The sequence below is a fragment of the Apium graveolens genome, chromosome 2, assembly GCF_009905375.1.
Source record: "Apium graveolens cultivar Ventura chromosome 2, ASM990537v1, whole genome shotgun sequence".
Taxonomy (NCBI): domain Eukaryota; kingdom Viridiplantae; phylum Streptophyta; class Magnoliopsida; order Apiales; family Apiaceae; genus Apium; species Apium graveolens.
Window position 1 is genome coordinate 87,267,295 of NC_133648.1, and position 13,374 is coordinate 87,280,668.

The window sequence follows — 13,374 nt, forward strand, 5'->3', positions numbered from 1 at the left end:
ACCTCTAAGGTTATTCTTCAATCGTTCCTCCTGTATTCCCTAGATACAGGGCATATTAAAATACCATTTACTATTACTAGAATCATTGTCTATATACTTCTGAAAAATTTCTCCACTGATTCTTAAAGGTTGTTGCTACATTAACCCTTTCCAAATCATACTGTCAAAACTCATACTGTCCCTATTAAGGGTGAAATTCCAACCTTTATGCATTCCCCTAGGATTCATTTTAAGTTACCGATGTTCTATCCTTAATTCCACCTTTAAAAGGTACCTGCATCCTTCCATGGATAAATCAAGTCATATATCCCTGATAAGGGTGTCTTATTCAATCATTCCCACCTCGATAGTCTATACCTAACTTCATAATAGCATCCTTATTCAAATTGAGGTCAATCCATATGGCCTCCAAAAGATAACAATGGTCATCCACTTTTCTTTCTTGATTTGGTAATGATAACATGGATGTTCTGGAAGATATTGGTCATGTTCAACGTGAACTTCTTCTTAATAATTCCTTATTTACTTTTTGTTGTTTATCTCAACAGTCATCTCAATGTTGGGATATCTTTCATATCTGGTGTCTCCCTTTCTGGGTATCATGCCACCGGTCTTACACTTTACCTTCTTGAAGGTCACTTCCTTCACCCAATTTTCTTAATTTCTTACTTTCTTGTCTCCCCAGTCTATCCGCGTCTCATTATTTATCCTTCGAATTATCTCAAGGTTTCCTTGAATCCTCCCAACTTAAAGGGGATAAAATGTACATAACTCGTATGCCTTTATATTCCTTTCCACTTCAGTTTCTTTTTATTTTCCTTTCTCTTATCATTATTTCATAAACTAACACAACATAAGTATTGATTCCAAACATCCCGTCATTCTGGGTTCGTGTCCTCAGAACGAATCTTGATAACTTTTACAACTTAGATTCATAATTCATCATACTCATCCACTTTTGTTCTAGCTCCAAAGCTTTTACACTATCTCCTTATCTTTGGGAATTACTTTCCCGAAAACAATTGACTGAACTTAAATCAGTTTATTCTAACCTCTGGCTCCGTGCCTTTCTTGGTCTTTCACCAGCGGGTGGTCTCTCTCTTAGGAGGGTAAGTGACAAAAACAGTCTTTTGTGGTTCGTCAATCATTCAGAATCTCAAATGATTCCTCTATTTCCTTTATCCAGGCTCTTGCCTCGACTAGGTCAACCTGTTCCTTGGAACTCTGAGAGCTTAGAGACTTAAAGGTCCTGAAAGAATTTCCTATCGCATTGTTTCCTTAAGGTGGTGGTTGGGGATAATAGTCTAAGTTCTGTCTAGACAGGTCCATGAATTACCGTATAGGAGTACCGTCTCGGGTCTCCTTTCCTTACTCGACTTTCTGTTTCCTTAGTATGAAATGTTTCATCCTACTCCCCATAATTGGGGTCATCTTTTAATTTAAAATCCTCATTTTCCACTCCATTATGTCATGGGTTCCTTCTATCTTGATGGCGACCTCCCTGACTATCACGTTCAGGGTTTGCTCTAAATCTTATTCCTCAAACTATGGCTCTCATCTAAGTTCTCATCCTTACGCTCTTGAACTTTCGGAACCCAAATTCTATAGGAATACCTCATTATTCCTTTATCATCTTTCTCTGGCACCGTATGCTCTTTTCCAATAATTCGGTCTCTATTGCAATCTCAAACAGCTTTTCGGTACCGGCTCCGGTTACCTTCACTACTATTTCCAAAATCTCTTATAAACTCTCCCAAAGACATTATCATCTTGAGTCTCTCCTTTTTACTAAGGGCATCAGCCACCATATTGGCTTTCCCCGAATGATAAAGAATCTCCCAATCATAATTCTTGATTAGCTCTAACCGCCTCCTCTGGCGTATGTTGAGCTCTTTCTACGTAAGAATGTACTAGAGCACTTATGGCTTAGGTAATTCTCGCACTTCTCTCCATACAAGTAGTGCCTCCAATCTTTAGGGTAAAACTATTGCCACGAGCCTAAGCTCATGGGCGGGGATATTGAATTTCATATTACCTTAATTGTCTTGACGCAGACGCGATTATCTTGCTGTGCTAAGAAGCACCCTAATTCCTTATGCGAAGCGTCACTTACAAATCACAAAATCTCCTTTTTCCATCCGGCAATGCCAGCATAGGGGCCATCACCAACCTCTGCTTCAGTTCTTGAAAGCTGTTCTCGCATTTCTCTGTTCATTCGAACTTTTCAGTCTTACGAGTAAGCCGCGTTAAAGGGGCTACTATCTTTATAACTTGAACGAACCTCCGGTAGTGACCGGCCAATCCTACCTCTGGTAGTCGACCAAACCATGGTCATCAATTCATCAGTGGTCCTTTATCCAATCTTGTCAGGACCCTCCATGGGATCCTCCTCAACAACTATCCCTTCTAGGACAACATCCTCAACCGCTAAATCCTCAATATCAACATCATCCGGTCCTGCATTAGGACACTCTATCGGATCCACAATCCGATCTCCAATTAGTAATAAAATATCATCGCGGTGTTGCTCCTCAACCTCAGGGTTCGGAGTCCCGCTACCATATACGAGAACAAACTATGTTACTATCACGATACCTATAAGGGTTCCCATAAGGGTTTTAACTGGCAGTGCTACGTTAGGTAGCCCGACTATGAACTTGGCAAGAGTTCTTATTATCTTAGTTAACTTATTATCTTAACGTCCCATCATCTCTGAGGTTTATAACGCTTAGCTCTGATACCATTTCAGTAACACCCCCAGATCCGGGGTCGGGGATCCGGGTCGTCACGAGTTCCATTTCCCTTAATAATACCCAATCTTAATAATTACTCAACTACTCTATACTGTGACCCAACAATAAACACACACACCACACGTTATAGTGTCAGAGATGAACATCCAAAAATAACCACAAGTCATTTTATTCCACAATTATCTGCCAATACACCTTAAAAGGTTTTCTGAATAAATTTACATTTCTTTGCCATTATTACAATTCATAAATATAAATAAATCTGGTACATCAAAAGTTGAAAGCCTAGCCTATTGGTAGTTCCTACCTCAGCTACGGCGGCATCAATGCTTCTAGAAAACTGCGGAACGTCTCCTAATCGCTTGCGAATCGGGAGCTTGGTTCTGTTCATCTTTTCTATCTGTTGTTGTGTGATGAAAGAAGAAAGCAAGGGTGAGCAGCAAGCCCACCAAAATAATATGTATAATGATTAATAGTATATGAGCCTTCTCATAGTACTCATGAAAGTCTTGGTCAAAAGAAATGAACCAAGTTGATATCTTAATGCGATGAAGTCGCAAAATATTCAGTATATATACATATATACTTTTCAAAATCTTGGAAGTCCTCTTCCATACATAATATACACAGAGTTCCAGTTTATAACTGTATAAAAATATTGTTGCAAGGTGATCTCATATATCTAACCTTGTCTCAACGTTTTTTTCTGAAAATCTTTGTCATGCATAAGATAATCATTTACTAGATATAAGTTTAAAAGATGAAGTTACAAGATACTCCAATATACTTATATCTTTTCCAAATACTACTTGAACTACCACCGTTTAAGTTATAATTAGTTTCAAAAGTTCATCACGTAGATGAGACTACAAGACCAGATTTGAATAGATTAAATCTTTAAAATATCATCAAAATAAAATGAAGTTACGAGATACTTCATTTGATGCAAACATCATTTTGAAAACTTGACCCCGCCAACACTCAACAATCGCCCAACCGTAGCCTTTCTATCGAAGTGCTCTGGGTAGTGTTGCAGAAATTATCCAATTGGATGATGAACTCATTACGGGAGTTTGCCGCGCCAGGAAGACCACTTACGATGATCAGTCGTAATAGTACAACCCCACCATTTTCTACATGTAGAGGAGAACCTGTCGGATTTACTTGTCAACCGAACACTGAACTCCTAAGGAATGGACCGCCTTAGCGGAACTTCCAGGCCATTTGGGCCAATATAATAAGGTTGGGCCGGCGCTACTCGGCCACTTACGCCACTCCTAGTTCAGATGAAATCCATGACTCTGAAACGTAAAGCTTGTCCCCACTTTCCCCAAGTAGAAACTTGTTGATACGGTTCCACCAAGAAGTCGTATCTATTTGGAAAGGAGAACTCACCGATATTTCCCAGGCGATGCCTGTTAATGGATTAACTTGTTCCAAGAATTTTACTTCCCGAGTGTTGGGTAAGTAATCAATTCATTTATCAAAACAGCAACCTTGTTGCGAATATAAAACACACCACAGAGCCGGATCCCTCAGGTTTTGAGCGAGTATTTAAATCCCCTTCGAAAGGAGGATCTTAAAAAAAATGAGTTTTGGGATCCGCTCTAACTTTTAAAAAAATCATTTTGAAGACTCGCAAAACATTTTTAAGAATGTTTGGAGTGAAGCTGATTTAATGAAGTAAATCAGTCCCCAGAATATTTAGAAAATGTCTGAATATTATTATTTAAATAATATTCCCATAAAGAATAATCTTTATAAAATAATTGAAGTAGAAGTATTAAAACTTATACTTGAAATGAATAGCAAATAATCAAAGATATACTTATACGAAAGTAATATCTTTATTTGAATAATCAAAAGTAAGTTTGATTATCGACACCTTATTCTTTAATACAATAAAGAATATTATTAAGTAATAAGCGGAGTCATAATACCTCGAATGAATACTATAAATAATATTCATAAAATAAAGGAGTCATACATCCTCAAATGAATATCCAAGTAATATTCAATAATAATATAAACTGAGTCATAAGCCCTCGAATGAATATTCAAATAATATTCAAATAATAAAATAAACTGAGTCATAAGCCCTCGAATGAATACTCAAATTAATATTCAATTAAGTAAAATAAAGGTATCGAATAAACCTTATTCGATCCATAGTTTTAAAAACTATATCCATATATATATAAATATATATATATATATATAATATACTCGGGAACATCGACTCCCGGTTTAGAAATATGTTCACCTTTTATCCCCTATACTAAGGGTATACGCAACTACTTGCTTATTTCTAGCATAGGTATTATGCAACTATAAGCATTGAAATCAACAGATAGATAACCAGATTATGAAACAGACATGCATATATACCATATCAGCATGCTCCAATATATCGCAAAATTTGCTAATAACAATCATGCACTATGACAAGATAATGCATATACATATATTTACATCACAACAACAATATATCGGGTAGAAAACTTGCCTGAGCGACTGGGGGTTACGAATGGCTCGGGACGAGTCTGTTAAAACCTATAAACAACAAGTAAGTTGGAATTAAACCAAAGTCATTTGTAAATCTATACTCTAACCAACTCAGACTCTAACGCTCATTTTGCGCTTACTGATTCTCTTAAGTCACTCGAGTACCCTCGGCTCCACCATTTTTAATAATTTAACCTTTACGAGTTTTAAGGCGATTCCTTCGCGAGTGTCTTACCAACTGCCTAACACACTTACCATAAATGTTTCATGCATTAATTAACCCTTTTTTGTCTTTAACCTATGTTTCAAAGTAAGGCGAGGGGAAAAGTTTCGTTCGCGAAACGCCGTTACTTGAAACGGTCGTTTCTCCTAAACCGTGCATCGGAATCGAATGAACTACATATCAAAACGAAGCTCGTAACATGAGCTATCTAAATATGGCAGTGGTCATAATCTAGCAGGGGGTTCTCGGGTCCTAATGTTATGCACAAAAACAGTCCAAAGAAAATCGGACGTTATGACGGCTATGTTTACGCGATTACCAATGTTTAAACTACTCCAATTAACCACCAACCAACTCATAACCATCAATACAACAAAACTTCACCTAAACCATACCACATCAGTCCATAATCTCCAAGGTTTTCAACTCAAGCAACCACAATCAAGACCTATGAACTATAATCAAGCTTCAATTACCAAAAACACTTCCAAATCAAACCAAACTACTAATAATCACAATCCATGCTTCTCATTTCACAACATCAACCATTAAACTTACTAACAAATAAAGTAAAGGCTAGGGTTTGAAGTTTATACCTTCCTTGGGAGGTGTTAAGTTGCTAGGAAGCCTTAGGGAGCCTCCTACAAGCTTGATCTTTCCAAAGAAATCAAGAACACAAAGTTAGGCTTTGAAGTTTCTAAAAGTCCGATTTAAAGAACTGTAAAAATGAGGGTCTTACCATGATTATTTGGACGAGACTTGTGAACAAGAGTTGTAGGCCATCTCAATACCTTTCCAATGAGCTATAGAAAACAATATTTTAGTGAGAAATGAAGGAGATACAGCAGTTTTAGTGTTCTGGTTCTGTTTTGGCCGAGAGCATGAAGAACAATGCCTTGGTTTCTTTTTGATTTTGATGAAAAATGATTTGCTTGGCTTGGTTGGTTTGATTTTTGTGTTTGTTTTAGTAAATTACCTAGTTGCCCTTGATTTTGTGTGGTTAAAAAGCCACCACATCTCCTTCCTTCCCATGTCATGCTTGTGTCATCCTCATGATGTCATCCTCCCCTCCTTGTCTTCTTCTCATTGGTTGGGTGACATCATCCTCTCTAATCCCTTTGATTAACTTCCTAATTATTTGCCTAATGACCGCTGATCTGTTATACTGTTCGCTTAACTTTCGTTTTCGTTTATCGTTTGAGGGATCATACCCGGGATCTTATTACTTAGGTTCCCTTAACCTTTCTCAATACATTATATTCCTTTTTATGATCCTCTATTATAATCCTTTAATTTAAATCATTTTTATCCTGTTACATTTTTCTCAAATCTTTCCGTATCTAGTGTATTTCCGGGAAAAATCAAAGTGTTCGGATTTGGATTCTGACGATCTTTACATACACTTATATCCCATATAAAGTACTAATAAAATCTCAGAATATCCATATCAGAACCCCTACATAGTGTGGCATGAAAAGTTTTCTCATTCAGCAAAAACACTATTCATAAGGGTTTCAAAAATTTCCCAAAAATTGGGGTTATTACAGCATTGGCTATTTGACCAATTTGATTTTCCAAGGTCTTGATCGACAGCGCCTGACTCTTGCACAACAACTTAAGTTCCTCAAAATCAGCACTAGTGGGTGCAGCTGCACCTCCCTGTTGAGGATATGATTTCCTTTGAGCATACTGTTGCAGTTGCTGGAATCTAGGTGGATTGAACTGTTTACTTATGCCTTGCTGATATGGTTGCTGAATAGCATTCTGATTATTACCCCAGCTGAAATTTGGATGATTTCTGTTGTTAGGATGATAAGTAGTTGGCACAGGCTGCTGTTGTCGCTGATAATTATTCACATACTGAACAGATTCGTTAACAAGAGAACACTGATCCGTAGCATGAGAACCTGTACAAAGCTCACAGACCATAGCTATCTGATTGACTCCATAGGTGGCTAGAGAATCGACCTTCATAGACAGCGCCTGGAGCTGCGCTGAATAGCGGTGGCTGCATCGACTTCCAGAATACCTGCTACCTTCCCAGGCATCATCCTTTGAGTTGGGTTTTGATGCTCATTTACAGCCATAGTCTCAATAAGATTATAAGCCTCAGTATAGCTTTTGGCCCACAAGGTGCTTCCAGCTGCTGCATCGAGAATGGGCCGAGATTGGGCCCCCAAACCATTATAGAAACCAGTGATCACCATCCAATTGGGCATTCCATGATGTGGACACTTTCTCAACATCTCCTTGTAGTGCTCCCAAGCTTCGCACATAGATTCTGTAGGTTGCTGCGCAAACTGAGTAAGAGCACTCCTCATAGCAGCAGTCTTTGCCATTGGATAAAACTTCACCAGAAACTTTTGTGCAAGATCTTGCCAAGTAGTGATGGACCCAGCTGGTTCAGAATGTAACTAGTCCTTAGCTTTATCCCTCAGTGAGAATGGGAAAAGCCTCAGCTTGATAGCCTCATCAGTCATACCATTATATTTGAAAGTACTGCAGATCTCGACAAAATTCCTTATGTGCATGTTGGGGTCTTCAGTCGCAGCACCTCCAAAAGAAACAGAATTCTGCACCATCTGAATAGTGCCCGGCTTGATTTCAAAGGTGTTAGCCTGAATAGCCGGATGAAGAATGCTTGACTGAATGTCATCAATTTTAGGCCGAGAAAAGTCCATAAGAGCTGGATCTGCCGGAACAATACGATCACCCATGATTACTGGCTCTTTCTGCTCACTTCCTGAATCCGAATCTTCAAAATCTATCTTCTCCGGAATATCAAGAACTTCGTCTGTCTCCTCAGCTATATCTAAAGTCCTCTTGCGAGTACGAGAACGAGTTTGCAAAAATGCTCGCTAAAGTACCTGAAACACAACCGGAAACAATTAGTAACACGTCTTAATCACTGAGTCCTAATGACCAATGATGGTAAGTACATAAACTAAACAAATACGCCGAGTCCCCGGAAACGGCGCCAAAAACTTGTTAGGGCAAAACCACGCGCTAATAATACACGCAAGTATACGCGTTCGCAAGTAATAAAGAATACTTTCTAGTTCATTCCCACAGAGACTCGGACTAATTATGTTCAATTATACTCACTCACCAATGTATGATTACTTCTCAATGTTAAGACAATAACACTTAGATTTGATTAACTAATTATTAACTACAATTAACTACTAGAATTAAGTACTAAACTAACACTTAGAATTAACAATATTAAAACACTCATGAGATCACAACTTCATTACTACTTCCTTCAATAGTCATTGTTATTACCCTTAGCATGCAACAATGATGATATTAATCGAATAACACGAAACTGATAAAAGCCAACTTTCATTGTACTAATACCATTCTACCAAACATCCACAATTAAGATAGAAGTTGAATAGGCATCAATTATGTTGAGTCCCTATATGTCTACAGAAATTGACAACATAATGATTTAAGAATAAGTTATTCCTTTTGATTACACAGGGCGAATAAAACGGTTAGAGTTACCCACTAATCATGCAACATCATACATGAACCTATGCTAGCATGGCAAGTTCTAAATCTCAAGATCCGCTATCGCTTCACAAGAGATTAACACCCTATCTTATATGTTCGCGACGCACATAAGACGAATACGCACAACTAATACTAGATATCATACAATCATCACACACTAAGGTATTAAACAACTAACTAAAGAATTCCATAGTAAATCCGTTACGACCCCATGATCACGATTAGCCCATGATAGCACTCATCGTCATCATGGGTTCATATGAAAACATGATAAACAAACTCAAAAGAATAATAACTAAACTAATTATATTAAACCAGAGTACGTCGCAAGAGTAAATAGGTTTAAAGTAAAGAAAACTAGCATCCAACGTTACAACGAAATAAAGAATCACAAGAAAATATGCTTCCTCTTCGTTGCGGTGTGCTAAAACGGTCTTCTTTCTTATCTCCTTCGCTCCTTGATTAATACAACGATTCAACCTTTGTGAAACGTCTATGAAATCTACTTATATAGGAGTCCCATAAAACCCAGATTACTCAGAAGTTGGAAGCCAAATAGAAATAGGAATCTAAAATAATTATTCTGAAATTACGACCATGCGCGGCCGCTCAGCATAGCTGAGCGGGTGCTCAGCATCCTGTGCGGCCGCTCAGCAATACTGAGCGGGCGCTCAGACCCTTTCTGGAAAAATGATCTGTTTGCTCCGTTTCTTCGCTGTAATCTGCTCCTATCTTCCCACTTACAATGCTAAACACATGCCAAGGCTTATTATTGATGAATTCTCCCCCGAAATGCAACTAATACCTTGAAATGCATAAACACTAAAAAACGTATCAAATACACAAAATACTTGATTTCAAGACACCAATTTAAGCTATTATAAGATGTTCTAAGTGGTATAAAATTCCACTTATCAAATCTCAAGCTCGGGATGAAGCTTAACAAGCAGAAATTAGGCAGGTCTAACAATTTGTGAGAAGAATGCGAGGTATACGGGCCGCATAAGGACATGTCGTACTTGGTAATGAACAGTTCGTTGGCTATGGGGAAATGCACTTGAAGTTTATGAAATCATCGATCGAGTATGAAGAAAACATTAATAAGAATTTCAACTCTGGTCATATTTCAAAGGAGGAACATGAGTACGAGTTAAATGAAATGTCTCGACATTACCAGTTCATGGAGGACGAGTTTTAGATGAGGAAAAAGGAGTACGAGGATGCATACGCAAAGCATAGGGCTGAAAGGATACGTGAAGAGCACAAGGAGTGGGATGAAAAATATGCGAAATATATCGTCAAACTTGGGGAATTTTCTCAAGGACACGATGATGCTAGTATGACTACAACTATATGTCATGGAAATCAGGGGCCCCACGCATTGCCGTCGTGTGATACTCGGTCGAGTACGTATGCCTCGACCCACGGATATGGGGAGGGAGGTCATATGCATACATCCCCTCACATACAAGAGGATGAGGACGTTGATTATGAGTTTGATGAGTACGTAGTAAATCTGGCGGATGACTAAAAAAATTGAGAGATTAATTCATTTTCCAATTTTTAGCTGTAATGTATTTCTCTTATTATATGTTTACATAATCAATGTTCCCTTGCAATGTAATTTATTCCCAAGATGAATGGAAAATGCACTCGTTATTGCAATTTTTTGTTTACTACTTTACAGAAACATTTGTACTAATTGTGATAATATTCTCAAAGTTGATGACTTTTTTAGAAGTGGTTGTAAATTTATTTTTGGAAAAATTGTGTTCCACGTATTAGTATTTTTGGAAAAGTAAGTAGCACGTGAATCTTATAGGCATGTATTATTACTTGTTGGTAAATTTATGAGTTTTGACTACTCAAAAATGGAAGTATAAAATGATGATAAGGAAAATGACAAGGAAATGAGTTAGGTATCCCGTGAATACACAGTAGAAAGCACATGCAACAGTTTAACTGAAGTTTTCACTTGTTAGAGATGAAAGTTAAAGAAGTTACTTTTACGAATGCCAGTCTGCAACTGCAAAGTTGGAAGGGTCCTCCACAGATAGGTAGCCACATGCAGACTGCAAGAAAGTAATTGAGTAGTCTTGTCAAATGCAGTAGAAGTTGTAAAAGCTGTATGATGTGACAAATGAATGTTAACTGTTTTGAAATAGTATGAGATGTAAGTAGCACGTGAATGTTACAGGCATGTCTAGTTAATTTGTGTGGCATTGCGTCCTTGTTTATTATGTAAATATGATGTTGTTCGGAAGTTAATGTTGTATACTAATAGAAGAGCAATGAGTTATACTCCTGGTGATATTATTCGAGCTACTGGTCGGAAATGGTTTTGTGATGACGATTTTAGATATTCAATAGATCCAAATTTACATTACTCAAGAGGTTCAGTAATCACGATGCATAGGGAGTGGGAATGGCGTGTAAGGTGTTTGCAAATATATGTAGCCCAATGTCAAAAACATGGAGTGCGAGTAACTAAACAACGCGCCACACACATGCAGCGAGACACCGCTCAACAACTGGAACTAGCTTTATTCCGTGCAAGAGAGGAAGAGAATCGAATGAGAATGCATTTAAACCGGATGGATCTAGAAAGAAAATGTAGGGAGTTTGTTGAAGATGGTGACCATCACAGCGCAAGAATGTATCATCATTTCGCTACGAGTCCCGACTATATTTCCGATTTCTACTTGTCCGATGATGAGTAATATTTCTGAATATTGTATTTTGATAGTGTACTTTATTATTTTGAGCTTTTGAAATTATTATTTTATATTTCTGAATGATTTGACTACTCAGATAGTGTGTGAGTGTTTATTATAAATTTAGTATGAAGTACTGTACAAATGTAATGTGACGTAATTGTTAGCATGCCCTATAAATGTCTTGGGCATTTCAATTGGAAAGCATAAAATGGATAAGGGTAAAAAAAGATCATCGTCAAGCACATCTAAGTCCATTTGGTGTCAGCTTAGTATCGCGGAATGTATCGGTCGTAGAAAGAAAATGAAAGAAGATGAAAGTGGCAGAAAGAAGAAGAAGTGTGTGAATCAAAACATTTTGGGCGAGATAAAAGCTGATAAAGAAAAGCTCCGAAAGGCTTACAATGATCGGTCCCTGCCGGAGGACGAACACATCCATCAGATCGATGAAGTGTATAAAAAATATGACAAAATGGAAATCAACCTGATTGAAAGAGAAGATAGTGTAATTGCATGGTATGTTGAAGGTCATCAGGCCTGGCGTGACGTTGGAGAAGATGCATATGAAGAAGAGGGTGAAGTTGTGGAGAGTGCAGGAACTGATGAGGATCAATATGTTGTAAACCTTGCAGATTTTTAAGTTCTTTCTGATGTTTGTTGTATAATTTTAGTAACAATTTGAACGCCTAATTGGAATGTTTGTTTTGAATGGGATAAACCTAATAGGAGTTCCATATTTTGAAGCTCGAATGGACAACACAATAACCAACTTTTGCATGTAATGTTCGAAATTTTAAGATAGAAAACTTAGATTATACAAATGATAATGATGGTACAATATTTGAAATGAAGCTAAGAAAATGCAATGAAGCTAAGAAACGAGCAAGTAGAAGTTCACGTTGTTAAGTGTGGACGCCCTGGGCATTTCTTGCTGCGCTTGGTGTGACCTTCTTGGTTGCACACACTACATTTCTTTCCTGACCGCGGACCATCAATATCCGTTCAGATCCGCACCGATTGCCCCTTATCTCCACATTTTTGCTTAAGTTTCTTCAATGATTCATCCGCTACTAACTTTCCATACCCCTGCCAAAGTGGGGGTAATTCATAGTTTCAATATTCGGTTGGTTGCAAGGGATAAATAATTGGCCGATACAAGTTCTCCATTGTCTGGTTTTTATGGCAATTTTCAATGAAATGATCCCAACTCAGTCCATGTCTTATACAACTAGCCATTACGTGAGAGCACATCATGTGATGCGTCGCCCATTTTCCACATGTACACATACGGTCGTTGAGGTTGACGACATGGGTCTTACCTCCCTTTACCCTTCCCTTAGCAGTTGTGTATTGACGTGTAACTATTTTCAAGATACCACGTGCACGGTGAAAAGTAATAACCGTATGTCTAGTTGCCTTTCTTTGAATTTTTGCTAACATGGCGGCTGAACGCGCACATAACTGTTGACCCTGTTGCACACCGTCATCTACTTTATTTCTATGTGTGTCAATAATCATGACCGCCTTGTAGAAGAGGTACTCAATCATCGCTGTTACCGGAAAGAAACGAGCCCTTCTTATGTTTTCGTTGAAACCCGCAAGCATGTTGGTGGTCGTTTGACCATAGCGAACACCATTATCATGGGAAAGTGTCCACCTC

The 13,374-nt window shown here is 38.0% G+C and overlaps 1 non-coding gene across 1 annotated transcript; it reads left to right on the forward strand.

Annotated features, from left to right (window-relative positions):
- The first annotated feature begins 7,698 nt into the window (after positions 1–7,698).
- Positions 7,699–7,805, forward strand: LOC141709675 (small nucleolar RNA R71). Its single transcript, XR_012570240.1, has one exon. It is a non-coding gene; the product is annotated as a small nucleolar RNA R71 (small nucleolar RNA).
- The last annotated feature ends 5,569 nt before the right edge of the window (positions 7,806–13,374 follow it).